Below are 21,186 nucleotides of genomic sequence, written 5' to 3'. Positions count from 1 at the left end.
TATAAAAACCTAATGTAGGTGAAGGTAGACTCAGTGGTAGCAGAGCTGCTTTCATTTCATTGTTCTGCATGCATCATATTCCATCTCTGCGCTCGAATTTTCAAAGCGCTGAATCTGCCATGAATCAGCAGCGGGCTTCCTCGCGACCGAGCACGGCCGCATCACATGTTCCACACAAAGCACTGCCCATTTGAGGAGCCTCGAAGGAAAATACAGCCTTTATTGCCGAATTTTAGCTGCACTGTACAGCAGCAATGTCTGTCTTCAAAATAACGCCCAACGCGTTTCGAACATAAAAGTTCTTGCTCACGGGCTCAGGAAGTGAAGCAGCAGTGTTGAATCAGAACACCTTGATAAGTACCTGTGGCTCCGCCTCCAGTGAAGGATGCCGCTAGGCATGATGGAGCCTGTAGTTTTGACTCGTGTTGCCCCAGTGGGTACTGCCATCAATCATGATAGTAATCCATATAAAAACCTAATGTAGGCGAAGGTAGACTCAGTGGTAGCAGAGCTGCTTTCGTTTCATTGTTCTGCATGCATCATATTCCATCTCTGCGCTCAAATTTTCAAAGCGTTGAATCTGCCATGAATCAGCAGCGGGCTTCCACGCAACCGAGCACGGCCGCATCACATGTTCCACACAAAGCACAGCCCATTTGAGGAGCCTCGAAGGAAAATACAGCCTTTATTGCAGAATTTTAGCAGCACTGTACAGCAGCATGTCTGTCTTCAAAATAACACCTAACGCTTTTCGAACATAAAAGTTCTTGCTCACGGGCTCAGGAAGTGAAGCAGCAGTGTTGAATCAGAACACCTTGATAAGTACCTGTGGCTCCGCCTCCAGTGAAGGGTGCCGCTAGGCATGATGGAGCCCTTAGTTCTGACTCGTGTTGCCCCAGTGGATACTGCCATCAATCACAATAGTAATCCATATAAAAACCTAATGTAGGCGAAGGTAGACTCCGTAGTAGCAGAGCTGCTTTCGTTTCATTGTTCTGCATGCATCATATTCCATCTCTGCGCTCAAATTTTCAAAGCGCTGAATCTGCCATGAATCAGCAGCGGGCTTCCTCGCGACCGAGCACGGCCGCATCACATGTTCCACACAAAGCACTGCCCATTTGAGGAGCCTTGAAGGAAAATATAGCCTTTATTGCAGAATTTTAGCAGCACTGTACAGCAGCAATGTCTGTCTTCAAAATAACGCCCAAAGCGTTTCGAACATAAAAGTTCTTGTCCACGGGCTCAGGAAGTGAAGCAGCAGTGTTGAATCAGAACACCTTGATAAGTATATATATATATATATCTGCAATACCTCGCAGCGGCGACAGCACTTTGCCCTCAGCAGAAAACACGAGGCATGGACCAACTTGTGTGGCAGCATTCATTTATTTCCCAAACAGCTTGTCACGGCGCGTTTCGGCCGTCCCTGCGGCCTTGATCACATGATAATGCAATGTAAACAGCCCATTTTAAAGTGCAAGTGCGTCACATGTTGCAATAGACATAGAGAAAATACTATCTGTCTGAATACATTCAGAGTAATCTATTTTGCCAATACGATCTGTATAAATACATTTAGATATTTATAATTTTCACCAATGACAGTTATTCGTATAAAATAACATAATTACATTGGGACAAATGATGGCATATTTATTTAGCATTTTTTACCGCCATTCCTTATATCCGCATGAATGCAGGATTGGTCCCTAAAAAACTCTTATTCATCTTAGGTCCCTGCAACATGAACTTAATCATCAATTAACACGTGCTCACCTAAACGTGATAAGAAGAAATTTAACCTAAATATAAAAGTGTTCTAATAATTCCTAAAGGAAAAAAAGTGTGCCAAAAAAGTAAAATATAATGTATAGGAATAAAGAGGAAATGTGCACAACAGATTTGAGTTTCACTTAACAAATATAGACAGTTCCTGACTATAAAGAAAGCATAAATTAATTTAGCAATTCAATTCATTTCCTGTCTGGTTGGTACTTGTAATTCCAACAAGTCATAGAAGGTTTCTCTTCAAAAGATCCACTAAAGTGACTTGGTGCTACAGTACTTTACATCTAAAGTGACTCATGCTTAAATTAACGAAGTAAAATACCTTAAATATTCATTGATGTTCAAATTCATTGAATGTTTCAATTTCATTTATCAACCAGTAAACAGATTTAACAAATTTAGGGACAAGGGTGTCTTGATGCCATACTACAATTAGGAAATCATATATATATATAAATACACACAAATAATTTATCATATGTATTTGATAAAACCACTTACAGACGGACCTATTATAAAAAGATATCGGTGACATGTTAAAATAAGCAGACTAAAAGACATATATATAAAACCTCCCCTAATGTCTTAAAAAACAGCCAAAAAATAGCCATGACACAATGTTACTGTTTTGCTCCTGTGTACCTGATGGTCTTCATTTCATTATTATAAATATATACAAATAAGGAATAAAAACACAGCAGTATAGATACAAGGATATCTAAGTGGTCCAAAGTTGTTTGTTTTATAAATATACAATTTCTTATTGGTAAACACATGAGACCCCTCTTGACTAAATAAACTATTTACAAATATGTATGGAGGTCCTCAGTGGTGTTTAACCCTCCTGGCCATTTGGAGTCAAATTCTAAAATGTAATTGGTTTCTGTTCTTCTCATACAAGCCTCCCTATCCCATGCTCTTTTTGTCACAGGGATGGATTCGATTGCATAATATTTGAGGCATTGAGGTTTGCTGTTGTGAACTGCCTCAAAATGTCTCGAAACCGGATAGCTTTGGTCCTTATTTGTTATGGCTCTCAGGTGTTGCAAGATCCTTTTATGAACTTGCAGTTTCGTACTGCCAACATATTTCACATGGCACTCACATTCTAAGATATAGACACAATATTCGGTTTTACAGGTCAAGTGTTGTCTAATATCTCTGGTGATCCTAGGAATGACTATGGTGTAATTTTTGGTATTTACACCACACTGACATGCTTTACATGTCAAGCATTTAAAGAAACCCCTACTGATAGTCAGCCAGATTTCTTTTCTAAGGCATTCCTGGCTATTCTTGGCTGGAATGGTACCCAAGCTCCTTGCTTTACAAAAAGTTACAGCTGGATTTGAGGGCATTAAGTCTCCAATTACAGGGTCATCCTGAATAAAATGCCAATTATGCCTCACTATACTCCTCAGTTCTTTTTCATGCTTGGAGTATGTAAGTATCAGTCTAACTGGATTGGCATCTGGATTTTGATTTTGACTCTTTTTGGAATTATATTCCAGGAGTTCTCCTCTTGGTTTTAGCTGTGATGTTCTTATGGCAGTCTCCATTATTCTTAGACTATAACCTCTTTCCATAAATCTTGCTAAGCTATCCTGTTGTTTAGCCTTCGCATCATCATCATTACTACAAATTCGACGGATGCGAAGCATCTCCAAATATGGTATAGACTTGATGAGGTGTTGTGGGTGGGCACTTGTGGCGTGGAGTAACGTATTACCCGCCGTTGGCTTTCTAAAAAGGGTAGTACTTAGAATATTTTTTTAAAAAAAGACCTGCCCATCTAAGAATGTCACCGATTCCTTGCTAATAGTTGAGGTAAAATTTAAATTAAGATCGTTAACATTGATTTCTTGTATGAACTTCAAAACACATCCATCAGAGCCACGCCAAACAATAAATAAATCATCAATGAAACGAAACCAAGAGACTATATTGGATGTACAATATTGTTCAAATTTGCGCCTGAGGACCAGTTCCTCCCACCATCCCATAAATAGGCAAGCGTAACTGGGGGAGAAACTGGCCCCCATAGCTAGACCCTGAATCTGTTGGAAGAATTGGCCATTAAACTAAAAATAAAAATTTTTCCAGACAAAAAGACAGCATGTCTAGAAGCATTTTAGAGTGATGGGCAAATTCCATTGGCCTTGTGCTTAAATAATATTCACATGCCCGTAGGCCATCCCTATATACATATATATATTTTTTTCCACCAATTGGACCCTCAGCTAGAGCGCTCGAGAACGGGTGCAAATGTGAGGCGAAATCCGTGGCCTAAGTCAATTTTGAAAGCAAAGATACTCTGCACTCAAGGTTTGCAGGTCGTAAGATATTTATTCATAAACCAAGAGGACTCTGTAGGTAAATCACGCCGACGTGTTTCGGCCAAAGAACTTGCTCACAGTTGGAGTATTTTCCCACAATGCACCTTTATATACATGGCCCATCTTAGCCCACAATGAGGCTTTCTGAGAGTAGTATTTCATTAATAACAATTCTCCTCATAAACTCAGAAGATATATGCTGTAAAAGAACCAGTGTATTACATACAATATATACAGCCGTCATTCCGTTTCGCATGTTCTATTCAGTAAAAATATGCACTTAAAATCGAATTCCATTACACATATATATATATATAAGATAACATAAAAGATTAAAAATTAAAAAAATAAGCATATGGCAAAGGGCAACACTGGCTGGAACCATATAATGGCTGCCTGCTATTGCCACCTAGTCAATAACAACAACAACACAGAGCAAACAGGCATTGGGAATGGCAACAAAGAGAAGAAATGACGGGATGGACCTTGCAAGTGTAAGGTGAGAACCTTGAGCACCAAACATAACACGGTAGAGGGGGACCTAGGGGAGATTTAAAGACCAAGCTCTGGGTACTATCCCCAACAGAACCAAAATACAACAAAGGTACCAGAGGGTCTAAGATAAGTGTGCCCATATATAGGAAACCAGACCAAGACTCACCCTTACAACCAGGTAGTGACACAGAGAGCTCTCCGTGGATGAGGACATATACCCATCAGTCACCATTCGAATCCGCCCTTCATCATTTGGGATTTTATCCGTACCACCCGTCAGAGATAATCAGTACTCTCCTAGGAGGTCAACCCGGTGGTAGGGGGTAGCCTCACCAGAGTAAGAGGACAACAGTGTGGTGTACCACTCGATGTTGGTGAGTGGTAAACAAGATGGGACTGGGGTGTGCAGTGCAAAAGAAAATGTGAAAGAACAAAAAACCAAAAAGAGTGGATTTAAAATTGGTTAAGGCTAAGCACCCAATGATTTATTCCAATTGTGCTTACCGTACCAATGTTAAAAACAATACGCCTGCTGACTGACCAGTAATGCGGACAGCCTCAGGACAATGCGGTCGACTAGTTTCAGCAATTTAGGGACTTATTTTGCCATTGCTTTCTTCAGGACCAATACAAATAAAAGCTATTACACCATGTGAAACAAAGGCCACACCCTAAGAACAATCCACAAGTGCAAGCAGTCACCTGAACGTTCTGGGTGTCCTTACTGTCTGTGCAGAACACTGTAGGAAGGGGGCGAGAGACAGGTTTATAAGTACAAATGGGCTACATAGTCCAACCATCAAGTATGCTTTGGACTGGAACATCACAGTATGTTAATGAAAAGCACCACCTGAATGCATAATAGATATAAAGACATTTGGGTAAAAAGTTTGTAGATGCCAAATGTTAATAAACTCTTACCTAAACATGTAAGGTAAGATGGCCTCACCCCACCTGGCTGTGGCTCAGGGGAAGAATGAAGCACCGCTCTAGAAGATATGTAGGAAACACATCAATACATAAATTGCACGAAATAAAAACAAAACAGAAAACAAAAACAAAGTAGCCCCTGTGCCTTAAATAAGCAGGCAGAGCATGGTCAACTGGACCAGTTAAAGTAATTAAAGGGTAGCACTGTTAGAGCCCCACTAGCTGACAAACAAGACTTCTCCTTACCTCTCCGTCGGTACTCCTGGCCGGCGTCCTGGCCATCTGGGGAGGTACCGACCTGAGGAGAGTTGTTATTAATATACCCAATTGTGATAGAAACAGAGGTCACGTGGAATAAATCATTGGGTGCTTAGCCTTAACCAATTTTAAATCCACTCTTTTTGGTTTTTTGTTCTTTCACATTTTCTTTTGCACTGCACACCCCAGTCCCATCTTGTTTACCACTCACCAACATCGAGTGGTACACCACACTGTCGTCCTCTTACTCTGGTGAGGCTACCCCCTACCACCGGGTTGACCTCCTAGGAGAGTACTGATTATCTCTGACGGGTGGTACGGATAAAATCCCAAATGATGAAGGGCGGATTCGAATGGTGACTGATGGGTATATGTCCTCATCCACGGAGAGCTCTCTGTGTCACTACCTGGTTGTAAGGGTGAGTCTTGGTCTGGTTTCCTATATATGGGCACACTTATCTTAGACCCTCTGGTACCTTTGTTGTATTTTGGTTCTGTTGGGGATAGTACCCAGAGCTTGGTCTTTAAATCTCCCCTAGGTCCCCCTCTACCGTGTTATGTTTGTTGTTCAGTGCAGTTTTTTAACTGCGGACCTTGTACTCCCTACGATTTTTCGTAGGTCGGTTCATCACATATTTGTGGTTTGAGCCTGTTTTCACCACTCTAGATCATTCTTTGCACGTTTTATTACATATCACCCCTCGAACATGGCGGAGAATCATGGTCTAGCCTTCTCCGATGCTGACCTTCAAGCAGCATTGGCTGAACACCCTGACCTAACAGATTCATCCGGGCCTACAGCCGTTGTGAGCGAGGACGATTGGGGTAAACTGTTAATTCTTAAAAAATCACAGACAAGGACAGCCACTCATGGCATCATTATGGCTCAATATCTAAGGAATGATTGTGCACCGACAGGTCTCATAGTCACTAACACTCCAAGATTATTTCTCAACGATAGAGAGTTCCTGAAGAACTGGGCCTTGATTGCCTGGAGGTGCACCAGAGACTGGCTGATTTTGATCATCCAAACGTCGAAGCGCATAGCTGACACCATGCTTGTAGAGATTCAAGTCCTAGAGTCTAAGATAAAGACTACAATTGCCCCTAAGGTCTTTACTAAGAACCTAGATGATACAAACAAAAATAACAGAGATTTCAGGGAGCATACCCTTTCGGTCAAGATGGATAAATTCAAAAAGGATCTTGATAAATTTCAGTTCGAAAGGATTTACCCTTACTCTAGTGACACCTACACTCCCCCAGACTTTGGAAATAACACTCGCAGGAAGGGCTCTTCCTACAGTACATCCAGCTCCGGCGATAATTCATCAGGTAGCGACACTGGCAGTGATAATTCCTACCCATGAGGCAGGGGACAGGGAAAGAGGAACTTTAGAAACAATTGGAGGGGCAATCAACAACAGCAGTGGTGGTCACCCCATCCCTGGCACTTTGGAGGGATGCACCCTTTCTTCCCACCACAACAACCAGGACCGTTCCCACAGCCGATGGGTCCCAACATGCCCAACTTTCCGACCAATTTTCAAGCTAACAACTTTAATGGGCAGCCTTTTTTAGGGTTTGGCCGGGGGAGGTCTCGAGGCAGGAAGAGAGGGAACCCACAGCCCCAAGTACACTTCAGCCCCCCATCAACATCATCGGAAGGGAGGACTCTGAGGAGCAACTCCTCCAAGAACAAGGAGACCGGACAGAGCGGTGCGGCACCAGTATAGTTATCAATCTGAGCAGCCATGTTCTGACCCCACAGGAGGAGGAGGCCTTAAACAAAGGCTTAGGCTTTGTACCTACCCACCACAACGATGAGTTTGAAACTAGGCTAGAGTTAGCAAAGTTCCTTAGGAAAATTAGACTACACTTCTTCTTCGCAGACAAAGAAGAGAACACACAAAGAGAGGAAGATGCCAACACTGGTTTAAAGTGTAAGTCCACTTTTACCCCTCCCACCCATCTGATGCCTCCTCAGGTCTTGGCTTATGAGCAGGCTTTAGAGAAAGAGATGGATGAGCTCTTTAGTAGCAACCACAGAGTTTTTAACAACCTACCCAAAACTCTACACACAGCTCTCAAATCCTTGACTGACAACAAAAACTTAACTATAAAGCCAGCTGACAAGGGGGGTTCTATTGTGGTAATGGACACTCAAATGTATAGAACTGAGTGCCTTAGACAATTGAACACGAGACAATCGTACGCCTTAGTTAATCATGATCCAACAGAAGAGCTGACAATGAATATCAAAACAATGGTGGAAGAAGCCTCCACTGAAGGATGGATTACTCCAGCCGAGGCCAAATATCTCTGCAGTGAGCACCCAAGGATGCCTTACTTTTACACCTTACCTAAGGTTCATAAGGAGCAAAGACCCCCCCCAGGGCGCCCGATCATTTCCGGGATAGGGTCGGCCCTTGAACCCCTCTCCACCTTTGTGGACCATTTCTTGAGACCAATGGTACAGGAAATGCCCACTTACTTAAAGGATACCACCGACCTTCTCAGATTGCTACCCAACTTGGAGTTTGATAGAGAAACAGACCTCTTAGTTTCATTTGATGTTGAGGCACTTTATACCTCCATCCCACAGGATGAGACACTGGATGTGATACACCAACTCCTCGAGTCCAGGGAGCTCAACAGCATCACTCCTGTCTCATTCATAATGGCCTGTGCCACACTGGCCATGAAGCAAAATTTCTTTAAATTTGAGGATCAAGTTTACCTCCAAACCTCAGGTACCAGCATGGGGAGCGTTTACGCCCCCAGTCTGGCAAATCTGTACGTCCATTCCTTTGAACAGAGTCATGTAATGAATCAGACCAATCCTTTCGTCCAGCAATTGAAAACTTGGAAGAGATACATTGACGACGTTTTCGTCGTGTGGAGTGGGTCGAGTGAGAGCTGCCTTGAATTTTTGGGGTGGCTTAATTCCAGAAATAATCATCTCAAATTCACCATCGAGATCGGTCGAACCCAACTAGCATTTCTGGATCTCCTTATAACAGCAGGACCTCATGGCCTACAATCAGAGCTGTACAGGAAGCCCATCGCAAGAAACTCCCTGCTGTTGTTCGATAGCAACCACCCACGAGCACTCAGAGAGAGCCTTCCGTTTAGTCAATTCTTGCGGGTACAGAGGAACTGTTCCACAAGGACAGCTTTTGAGAAACATTCTAAAGACCTCAGCAGGCAACTTGTAGCTCGCAAGTACCCGCCTCAACTTGTCAAGAGGTCTCTGAAAAGGGCTAAGAACAACAACCGGGAAGCACTTCTGGAACCGAGACCCCCCAAACCGGACCTAGATCGCCTCACCTTTGTCCATACTTTTGGGAGTCTTTCTAATGGCATCCAGAAGGCGGTTAAGAAACACTGGCCTATTTTAAACTCCGGGCACCTTACACTTCCCCGCCCACTTGTCTCCTTCAAAAGGGGCCCTAATTTGAGGGATAGACTGGTACACACTAGGCCGCGCGAGGAGATGCCTAGAGCAGTAGGCACGTTGTGGAATCTTCCCCCTGTTCAGGGGCATCATCCCTGTGGGAATTGCCAGGTCTGTCCACAAACTAAAAGATCACAGGAAATAGATATAGGTACCAACAGACCGTGGAAGCAAGTAAAGTTCACCAACTGCAACAGCGACCACGTGATCTATCTTATCACCTGTCCTTGTGGCTATAGATACGTGGGCATGACAACAAGAAAGGTCCGCACACGGATATCAGAGCACAAGAGCACCATCCGTTGTGCTAGACAAGCCACCAAACTGACTGCCCACTTCCTAGAAGCAAAACACCAAGCCACAGAGTTTTTATGGACTGTCCTTGAACAGCCGTTCATTCCTGCACACACCACAGACGTGGCCAATTATCTCCTGAGGAAAGAACAGAGATGGGTCCTTAAATTAAAGACACACAAAGAGGGACTTAATGATGACATCCCGTGGTCCTCCCTGTAACACACATACCCTCTTGTCATTTCTCTGATCGACATTACATTACCTGAGTTACAATGAGGCGCTAGTAGATTAATACCCCAGTCCCTCTGTAAGGAAGATGCCATGTCCTGTGGCCCTTCACCGAGCAAGTGAACTTTTGCCCCTTTAAGTTCACATACCTTCTTCATAGCAAATATGCAATATTGATGCTAATAATACAATATGCCATCCATGCTCTATCACTATTGAGCGTTGATAAAGACAGACAATAGTTTAGACGCTAGGCATAGAGCATTATGAGACCACCGGCTCCTACTGTTCTACCTCTTCTATCCCTGATGCCTATACTTCATGACCTGATACGATGCAGCCCTTGACTACCTGTGAGTAATTTATAGTCATTTCACCATGTTAAGCATGTTAAGCACGTGTTATCTCATCGTTTGGTTACTCGTGTTTACCCCCGTTTGTTTCCCTCGTTCTCATGGCAACGTTGGGCAGTCCCGAGACGAGCGCCGTACACGACTCCTGATAGGCGCACTCTCCGAATGACAGCCTATAGGAGCTTAGCTTGGATAAGGCGGTAGCCAATTGGAATGCGCAAGTGAGACGCGAGGCTCACGAGCACCCAATAACAGCGCGGTTGTTATTTTTAGCTTCTTTCAGCCTGCTTGTTTACTAGGCATACCTCGCTACAGGGAGACGCGAGGCTCACGCGCACCCAATAACAGCGCGCTTGTTATTCTTAGCCTCCTTCAGCCTGCTTGTTTACTAGGCACACCTCGCTACACCGTATCACGCTACCTAACGGTGTTAGCTATACGCGACCAAGATACCCCACGTGACCTCTGTTTCTATCACAATTGGGTATATTAATAACAACTCTCCTCAGGTCGGTACCTCCCCAAATGGCCAGGACGCCGGCCAGGAGTACCGACGGAGAGGTAAGGAGAAGTCTTGTTTGTCAGCTAGTGGGGCTCTAACAGTGCTACCCTTTAATTACTTTAACTGGTCCAGTTGACCATGCTCTGCCTGCTTATTTAAGGCACAGGGGCTACTTTGTTTTTGTTTTCTGTTTTGTTTTTATTTCGTGCAATTTATGTATTGATGTGTTTCCTACATATCTTCTAGAGCGGTGCTTCATTCTTCCCCTGAGCCACAGCCAGGTGGGGTGAGGCCATCTTACCTTACATGTTTAGGTAAGAGTTTATTAACATTTGGCATCTACAAACTTTTTACCCAAATGTCTTTATATCTATTATGCATTCAGGTGGTGCTTTTCATTAACATACTGTGATGTTCCAGTCCAAAGCATACTTGATGGTTGGACTATGTAGCCCATTTGTACTTATAAACCTGTCTCTCGCCCCCTTCCTACAGTGTTCTGCACAGACAGTAAGGACACCCAGAACGTTCAGGTGACTGCTTGCACTTGTGGATTGTTCTTAGGGTGTGGCCTTTGTTTCACATGGTGTAGTAGCTTTTATTTGTATTGGTCCTGAAGAAAGCAATGGCAAAATAAGTCCCTAAATTGCTGAAACTAGTCGACCGCATTGTCCTGAGGCTGTCCGCATTACTGGTCAGTCAGCAGGCGTATTGTTTTTAACATTGGTACGGTAAGCACAATTGGAATAAATCATTGGGTGCTTAGCCTTAACCAATTTTAAATCCACTCTTTTTGGTTTTTTGTTCTTTCACATTTTCTTTTGCACTGCACACCCCAGTCCCATCTTGTTTACCACTCACCAACATCGAGTGGTACACCACACTGTCGTCCTCTTACTCTGGTGAGGCTACCCCCTACCACCGGGTTGACCTCCTAGGAGAGTACTGATTATCTCTGACGGGTGGTACGGATAAAATCCCAAATGATGAAGGGCGGATTCGAATGGTGACTGATGGGTATATGTCCTCATCCACGGAGAGCTCTCTGTGTCACTACCTGGTTGTAAGGGTGAGTCTTGGTCTGGTTTCCTATATATGGGCACACTTATCTGAGAACCTTGAGCACGCCTAAGTGTGAATGCTCGAAATTTCAATAAAGTTCATACAAAGTATTCAATTGGGGAAAAACAAAGTTTTAATCACTTTATAATTCAGTGAGTTTTTCACAGTGGATTAATGAAATAAATGATGGAGAATCCTCCTCAATGCAAAATGTTCAAATTATCATTTTGTAATCAACAACACGACAACAGTCCATGATGTCGACAATATATTGATATCCCTGATGCATTTCGAGCCAAGGAGGCTCTTTCTCAGGGGGTCTGTAATCTAAAGATGTAAATAAACACACATTGGCTAAAGGTAATACAGGGCCCGGGAGCAGACTGTTACCATTAAACTATGACTGAATGAAATAGAGTGAGGAAACATGCGGCATTAGCAACCAACGAAAACCAAGATGAAAAGTATTTTCTGTAGTGGATAAGTAGTGAAGTCGATAAGGAACTGTGCCTTATGGTTCGTGAACCTGCCTCTAGGAGTTACCGCATGAAAAAAGTGAGCGGAAAACCGGATTGTGGGAGTTACGAGTAAACAGCAAAATAGACTGAAAAGTGCTACTGAGAACAGAGTGAAACCAATAAGTAAATAGAAGTGAAAAAACAACGTAGAGCTAGCGACAGGGCTTACTGTTAGTAGAGTGTGACGTGCAGAAACTCCTTACTAGGAACGCCATCCAAGTGCCGAAATGGATAGTAACTGCTTGGAGACGCATGCGTATTAAAGGTGAAGGAGCGAAAATAAAAATGGGACTGGTTGAAACGAACTAAGGAAGCAGACTGCGGTGAGCCGGTACAGTGCTAGAGGGGCAAGGTCACTAACTGACATATATAATACCAGTGTAAAAATGATTGCATAAAGAAAAACGGTGGCGTAGAGAACCAACAAAAAAGGAAGTTATAAAGTATACTGCACAAGCTTGTCAACGAAAAATAGAAAGTGTAAAAATACTAAACACAGAATTAACATGAACAGGGCAGAATGAGAGAAAGAAAGAGTAAAACGATAAGAAGAGGAATGGGTGAAATGAGAACGCGAAATAGAGGAAAAAAACATTAGAGCATACTGAAAGAGAGAGAAAAGGAACAGAAAAAAAAGGAAAAATGAGGGATAGTAAACATGAGCCTGGAGGATGAGGCTGAGAAAATGTATAGTGTAGAATAGAAGAGTGTGATGTACATTGAGAGTGTAATAGTGAAAAAAGTGAATAACGAAAGAAAATGAGTCCCTATGAGATGCCAATGTGTCGGGAATCTGAAAGATGAACAACAGGGGGGAAAGGATAGAGACAGGCAGATGAAGAAGAAAAAATGTGGAACAGAAACAAACATACTGGAAACTGATATAAAGATAGGGCGAACAGAGAAAGAGTAACAGTACATTCCAATCAAATGCAGGTCGAATGAGGAAACTGTGCCAAGAGAGAAGCAAATTTATAACAAGCTACTGTATTCCAGTCCATCATTGAGTCCTTTAGGATGAATTGAGCAAAGTCTGTAAATCGAAAATAATTCTCTTTGAAGTAGAAATTTCCGAGGGTCAAAGCCAGTAGGTTTGTTCACCACCTCTTGAATTTGAAAACAAATCTGACTTGGACTGTGTTTCAGTTGTACAAAATGAGCTGATACACTTCATTTCAGATTGTTGTTCCTGATGTTGCTGCGGTGTTCATTCAATCTAATCTTCATTTTTTGTTCCGTCTTGCAAACATATGGATAACCACAAGGACATTTTAACAGATACACCGCATTCATGGTGAAGAGAGAAGAAGACACGCAGGCCTATGGCAAAAGCACACTGGCTACCTATAAAAAATTGCCACAGACTGACCACATAGTGAACCAGTAAACAGTGAGGCATAGCCGCAACATAGTGATAGAAGAACACAGCATGGAAGCCCATGGCAAAAGCACACTGGATGCCTACACAAATAGGCCACCAGCCACATGTTCAAACAGCAAGCAAGGAGGCATGGGGAACAAAGAGAAGATATACAGGCTTATGTAGAAAGCATTAGAAAACTGGTTGGTTACACAAAATGGCCACCAGCCACATGGTCAGAACAAAAACAAGGAGGAAGGAGGCATGGCTACAAACAGAGAAGACATGCAGGCCTATGGCAAAATCTCACTGGCTGGCTACACAAAATGGCCCCCATCCACATGTTGAAACTTCAGAACAAAGACAACCAGCAAGGAGGCATGGCCACAAACAGAGAAGACATGCAGGTCTATGTGGAAAGCACACTTGCTGGCTACTAGACCTGGGTTGTAAATTCCTGTGCACTCGTAGAATTTGCGGAATTTGGGTAATTTTGCCTTCCACGGAGATGGCGGAATTGCCAAAAATTCTGCGATCCATGGCTTAGCAGAATTTTTTGCTTGTTCACGCTTTCAAAAGGTGTGTTAGCGAGATATTTCTCCCCTAGCATGCAAACAGCATTCGCGAACAGGAAAAAAGCATAGCAAATGGGCGGAACAAGCAATTCCGCATATTCGCAGAACTTGTGTGTGCTCGCAGAGATTTCTTACCATTTTGCGGAGCTTTGCGGAGCACGACTACACAAATTCCGCCCAAACCTACTGGCTACACAAAATGGCCGCCAACCACATCATCAGACAACAACAACTAGCAAGAAGGCATGCTCACAAACGGAGATGACATGGAGATCTATGGCAAAAGCACACTGGCAGGCTACACAAAATGGCCACCAGCTACATGATCAGACAACAACAATAACCAGCAAGGGGGCATGGTCACAAACAGAGAAGACGTGCAGGCCTATGGCAGAAGCACATTGGCTGGCTACACAAAATGGCTGCCAGCCATATGGTCACAACAACAACAACCAGCAAGGGGGCATGTCCACAAGCAAAAAAGAAATGCAGGCCTATTGGGAAAGCACCCTGAATTAATCATTCAATATTGCAAACCTATTAAAAAACGTGGAGAAAAAATTTACTTAACTGTGCAACACTTTTCCTTTACAAAAGAAGATCCTTGCATGCACACAAACAATAGGCCCCTACTTAAACTGCAGGCCACTCACCACAATAAATTTAAAAAATCACATAAAAATACCAATAAATCCAGGTGCATGTCCCCAGTCAAACAAACAACACCCTTAAACACCAGTTTTTCAACTTACTTGTGATATCTTAAAAACAAAGTCCTTAAATTAAATGGTATATATGCAGCAGACAAGGAGACTGATTCTTCCAGCTCCAAATCCCAATGGAAAATGACCAGCAGACTGTCAAAGCACTGGGAGGAGCCTGCTGGACAGGAACAGGAAGTTGAAGTCTCTGGGGCACTTCCTTATTGTTTGAAAATAAAAAGTTTTTAAAAAATGGCCCTCTTGCACAAAAAAACAACTCCAACGGCAAGTTTGAGAAGAAAATCCAGTCCAAATGCTTCTCAGCTGCATTATTAAGAAGAGAAGCTGCTCAACAACGCCGTTTGTGATCACCATTGGCTGTAAGAATGCTAGATTAGTGCCATCGCAGCTGGATGCCATGCCAGTGAGTACGAAGTGTCGCAGGAGATCGCTAGCGGTGTGAGAAGTCTTGTGCGTGCACGCAAGCTGCCCCAGAGTCTTGGCGCTTGCGGTTGAACACCAAAAGAAAACTCGAAAGTACAAATGGAAAAAAACTCTGCTTCTCCAAATGGCTGATTTCAGGATTTTCACGTTCTTCTGCAGAGCGCGGAATGCCGAATTCCACAAACTCTGAGATTGAAGCAGAGGTTACTGGCCGGGCTTAGAAAATAACCATTTAGCAGTTCTAACCTCCTCTTGGAATAATTTTCCCATCCTGGTGGAATATCCTTTTCCTAATAAAGAATAGAGTTGAGGTCACAACTACATAAACTGATTAGCTGCATCTCCCTGACAAGCACCGTGGTTCAAGAGCAACGCAAACCTTAAGTCAGATTTAGGAAGCCATGCAAAGCCAGTTTGCGTCACTGTGAGTGGCTCCAAAAATCCGGAGTATTGCACCTCTGCCCTAGGTAGACGTTTCATGGGCGCTGCATGGGTGTTCTCACAAAATTCCTATGGTTTTTGATGCATTATCAGATTTACAAAACCTTGTAAACCTAAGAATGCGCCAAAACAATACGCCTCCTCATGGAGATGCGTAACAAGGAGAAATATATTTATTTCCCCTCGCAACTTGCTCTTATTATGTGTGCTGCATTTTTCAGCACACATAGAAAGATGAAAGTGCCTCTCATGATTTTTTATGTGGAGGAAGGTGTTACTTCCTGCACAACAATAATCCTAAATGCAAATTAGGCACCATGGTGGAAGGTTGCCTGCATTGGCACTACGCTGCCAAAAGGGCACCAGCACAGGGGGAAAAGTCAGAAATCACCATATGCCTTAAATACGGCGCATTCCTGTCCTTTCCCACTGATGCAGTGCAGCACACCAAGGTGACTTGCTGTGCTGCACTGTGCCACTATTCTATAAATATTCCTCCTGGTTCTTACCAGGATGCTGTTCAGAGGAGTTCGATTGGCAGTGCACGGCTCCCTAGAAGTGTCAGTGTGGGAACGAGGAATGATGTGGAATCTCTGAATTTGGTCAGAGACAATCAGAATTTAGAACTCACCAACTCAATTTTTAAACCTCCGGAAAGGGAAGAATAGCTGAGAAGAAGGATGACAATAGCAGGAGGAGGACAGGTCCACACTGTGGATGAACTTCTGTCTAAAGTGCAGAGGAGAAGTCTGGACATGTACTTACTGGTCTTTTGTTGGACTCTGTCCAGAACTAGTGGCACTAAATTCCTATCTTTGTCTCTGAGACAATAGAGGGTGGATGTGATGGCTATGAAGAAAGTTAGTCCTCTTTTATGGGTTGGTCTTGTTTGGGGATGCAACCAGGAGTTGGTGTCATAGGCCCCTGATTCCATAATTACTTTTACAAATCCGTCAAATCCAATAGGGATTGTTGTTCAATGCTGAAAGGCAAATATGTTTATGTTTGTGAAGCAGCACTGAATGTTTAAGGACAGCACAATGTCTATGTTCTCTTTCATTAAGGCATTGGGAACAATCCATGACAGAGCGAGAAGGTCTTACTTTTTATAATTCTATACCACATTGTTAGATTTGGGGGTACCTAGTTGGCACAGGTAGGTACTTGTGACAAATAGGGACCCCCTCCTCTAGTCAAGATAAGGGGATTACACTCCTAAAATAACCCCTGCTCACCCCTTTGGTAGCTTGGCATGAGCAGTCAAGGCTTATCTCAGAGGCGTTGTAAGTTAAGCAGTTGTGACCACATACAGTAACCCAGTGACAACACTACAAATGGACACCACACAGGTTATATATAAAAAATAAGTAGACTTCATATAGAGTTACCACAAGACCATAAACGAAAAAAATACACAATACTATTACTTTAAGATGGTAGATTTAAGCTTAGTTCAGTTCAGTTCTTAGATGCGACACTCTGCGTCAATGTACCTTAGGTTGCGTTGCACTTCCACGACAAGCAATGTCGCAGCGATGGGAGATGCGGCAACGTTCAGATACAAAGAAATAAAGATGTGAAGATCTTCCAGATGCGGCATGCTTCTCAGGGATGCAGGAAGTTGTTGGTTCGATACGTGGAGTACAGCGGTGACCTCTACGATGCGACAGCAGCAGCTCCAGGGGCGAGGCTCTTCTCCCACGATGCGTGAAGCTTCCGCTCGAAGCGACAACTACAGCGGCGACATCCAAGATGCGACTCCACCAGCTCTGACGGCGGCGTGCTTCTCGGGGATGCGAGGTGCTCTTGGTCGATGCGGTGCAGTGCGACAGTTCCAGTGGCGACACCCTCCTTTGGAGTTACGACGGCAGGCACAGCGACGGCAACACGCTCCGACCACGTTGCAAGATTCTTCTCTTGATGTGGTGCAGTGCAACAACTACAGTGGCGGCACCCTCCTTCGGAGTTGCGACAGCAGCAGCAGCGACACGCTTCCTCTTCGTTGCGGCACGCTTCTCTCTGATCCGGTGCAGTGCAACAGTTCCAGCCGTGACAACCTCCTTCGGAGTTGCGACGGCAGGCCCAGCGACGGCGTCACGCTTCTTCTCGTTGAGTCGCGCTTCCAGCTCCTTGCGACACGCAGTTCCTCAGAAGGCCCAAAACAGCAGCAGGCACTTCCAAAAGAACTCTGGGGAGCTGGGGGTTGAAGTCTGTTGTCCCTGAGACTTCAGCAGGAGGCAAGCTCTTTTTCCAAGCCTTTGGAGATCCTTCACAAGTTGAAAGCAAAGTACACAAAGTTCCTTTCTCCTTCCTTTGGCAGTAAGGCAATCACTGCAGGCCAATACCCCAAGCAGGACTTCAGCTTGGGAATAGTCTCTCTTCAGTTTCTTCAGGCTCCTCTCCTCAGTAAAGGTTTCTTCTTGTAGTCCAAAAGCGATCTAATTTCATGGGATCAGGGTCCGAATATTTATACCCCAAAATCCTTTGTTCTCTGAGGGGAGAGGGGCCTTTGCCCAGTCCAAACCAGCTCTGAAGCACTCTGTTTACCAGACTTCTCCTTTCCTTTCACAAATGCAGGGCAGGCACATCAGACGCCCCACAGGAGGTGGAGCCAGCATTGTGGAAGGCAAGTACAGTCCTGGAGCACCTTGTTTACAGGACTCCTTCTCTTCTTTCAGTGTGCAGGGTAAAGACATCAGCCGCTCCCCAGGAGGTGGACCCAGCATTGTGGAAGGCAGGCACAGCCCTATTCAAGGTTCAGGTGCAACTCCTCTCTCCCATCTAGATGCAGATCTCTCTATTCGCCACTGGGTGACTCAGCCTGTCTCTTGGAATCCCCCAGCCCTGTCACTCACAAAACCAGACAAAAGAATACACAACCTAGCAGAGACAGGTTTAAATGGTTAGACAAGCAAATACCTACTTTCTAAGAGGGTTTTTTGCAAACACAGAATATTAAAATAAACTTCACTAAAAGATGTATTTTATTATTCTCAGTCCAGGCATACTAAACTCAAACTTCTACCATGTTCTCTGAGACAGTTAGGATTATGAATATGTAATAATCTAACAGCCCACTCTGGCCTATGGAGAACAGGTAGCCTTGCAATAGTGAAAAATGAAAATGGATGTAATTCACTATTAGGACATGCCACACACATCAGGGCTTGTCCTACCTTATACTTACAATGCACCCTGCCCTTGGGCCTATCATAGGGGTGACTGATATGAAGAAAAGGAAGGGTTTAGGGACTGGAAAGTGGGTGCACTTGCCCAGTCAGCATAACAGTACCAGACTGCGCGCAGACTCTGCAATGGCAGACCTTAGACACATTTTACAAGGCTGCTTCTGTGGGTGGCACAACCAGTGCTGCAGGCCCTCCAGCAGCATTTGGATTTACACGCCCTGGGCACACTCAGTGCACTAGACTAGGGTCTGACAAGTAAACCAAATAGCCAAACGTGGAACCACTACCTAATACTTCAATTTACAATGGGGAGCACTTGCACTCCAGTACTGGATAGCAGTGGCACAGTGCCCAAAGCATCTAACACCAGCAAAAACACATGAGGCAACAGCAAAAATGGAAGGGAGACCCAAGCCAATGGTGCCAGGTCTAACACGTGTCCCCTCCAGCTGAAAAACAGGGAGAACTACCCTAACTCCTGGGAGTTCTCTTCACTAAGGCGGAAACATCTGGACAGACCATCAGCATTGGTGTGTTCTGCACCAGGGCGGTGTTCCACCGTAAAGTCCATACCCTGTAGGGAAATGGACCACCTTAACAGCTTTGGATTCTCACCCCTCATCTGCATCAACCATCTGAGGGGCCTGTTGTCTGTCTGAACCCGGAAGTGAGTCCCAAACAGGTATGGTCTCAGCTTCTTCAGTGCCAAGACCACAGCAAATGCCTCATGCTCAATATCCACCTCTGTTTCTGTGGAAGTAACCTTCTACTGGTAAAGGCTACAGGTTGATCTTGGCCCTATTCATTCATCTGTGACAGAACAGCCCCCACACCATGCTCTGAAGTGTCTGTTTGAATGATAAACTCTCTTGAGAAGTTGGGTGCCAGGAGCACGGGTGCCGTGCACATTTCCAGATCACCTTTTTGGGCTGCTTCCTGGAAGTCAGCTATGTCAAGGGTGCAACAATGTTGCCATGCCCCTTGACAAACCTCCTGTAATACCCTGTGAGACCTAAAAAGGCTCTCACCTCTGTCTGGGTTTTGGGTGGTTCCCAAGCCAGGATGGTTTCAATCTTGGGTTGTAGGGGCACCACCTGTCCTCTCCCAACTTGGTGTCCCAAGTACACCATGGAACCCTGCCTGATTTGGCACTTACTCGCCTTGATCGTAAGGCCTGCCTTCCGCAGTGCCATCAACACTTCCCAGAGGTAAGCGCAGATGTTCCTCCTAATTGGCACTGAACACTGCAATGTCATCCTGGTAGTCAGCACTGAATTCCTCCAGTCCAAGACACACCTGGTTGACCAACCGCTGTAAGGTGGCAGGGGCATTCCTCATCCCAAAGGGCATAACACGGAACTGGAAATGCCCATATGGTGTGGAGAATGCTGACCTCTCCTTTGCCTTATCAGTCAAGGCGATCTGCCAGCACCCAGATGTTAAATCAAACATGCTGAGGTACTGTGCAGCCCCTAGCCGATCAATGAGCTCAGCAGCTCTGGGAATGGGGTGCGCGTCAGTCTTCGTGACTGAATTAAGCCCTCTGTAGTCCACACAGAACCGGAGTTTGGGTGTGGCACCCGGTGCTGCAGCCTTCGGGACCAAGACCACTGTGCTGACCCAAGGACTGCAAGAGGACTCAATCACCCCTAGCGCAAGCATCTTTGAGACTTCCTCTTTGATGCAAGCACTCACCCTGTCAGTTACTCTGTAAGACTTGTGCTTCACAGGTAAGCTGTCTCCTGTGTCCACATCATGGACGCACCAATTTGTGACACCAGGGAGAACAAATCAGAAAACTGTCCCAGCAACTGGCGACAGTCATTCTGTTGCTCATGGGTCAGGGTGGAAGAGAGGTTAACACCATCATCTGACCCATCTTGCTCTGAGGCTGACAGGAGGTCAGGAAGAGGCTCAGACTCCTCCTCTATCCCAACATCTGTTGCCAAGAGCATTCCCACTTCAGACCTCTCTAAGTGGGGCTTAAGGCGGTTGACATGTAGGACCCTCATGGGGTTCCTGGGAGACAGCCAGTCCACCAAGTAGATAACTGGACTCTTGCACTCTACAACCTAAAATGATCCGGTCCACTTATCCTAGAGCACGCAAGGCTCCACTGGGGCCATGACCCACACTTTCTGGCCAGGTTGAAGCTCTACCAGTGTGGCATTCTGGTCATACCAGCGCTTCATCTCCTCCTGGCTGGCTTCCAGATTCGCCTCAGCGAGTTGCCTTTAACGCCTAGTCTGG

The sequence above is a fragment of the Lissotriton vulgaris genome, chromosome 10, assembly GCF_964263255.1.
Source record: "Lissotriton vulgaris chromosome 10, aLisVul1.2, whole genome shotgun sequence".
Taxonomy (NCBI): Eukaryota; Metazoa; Chordata; class Amphibia; order Caudata; family Salamandridae; genus Lissotriton; species Lissotriton vulgaris.
This window is presented reverse-complemented; position numbering follows the sequence as displayed.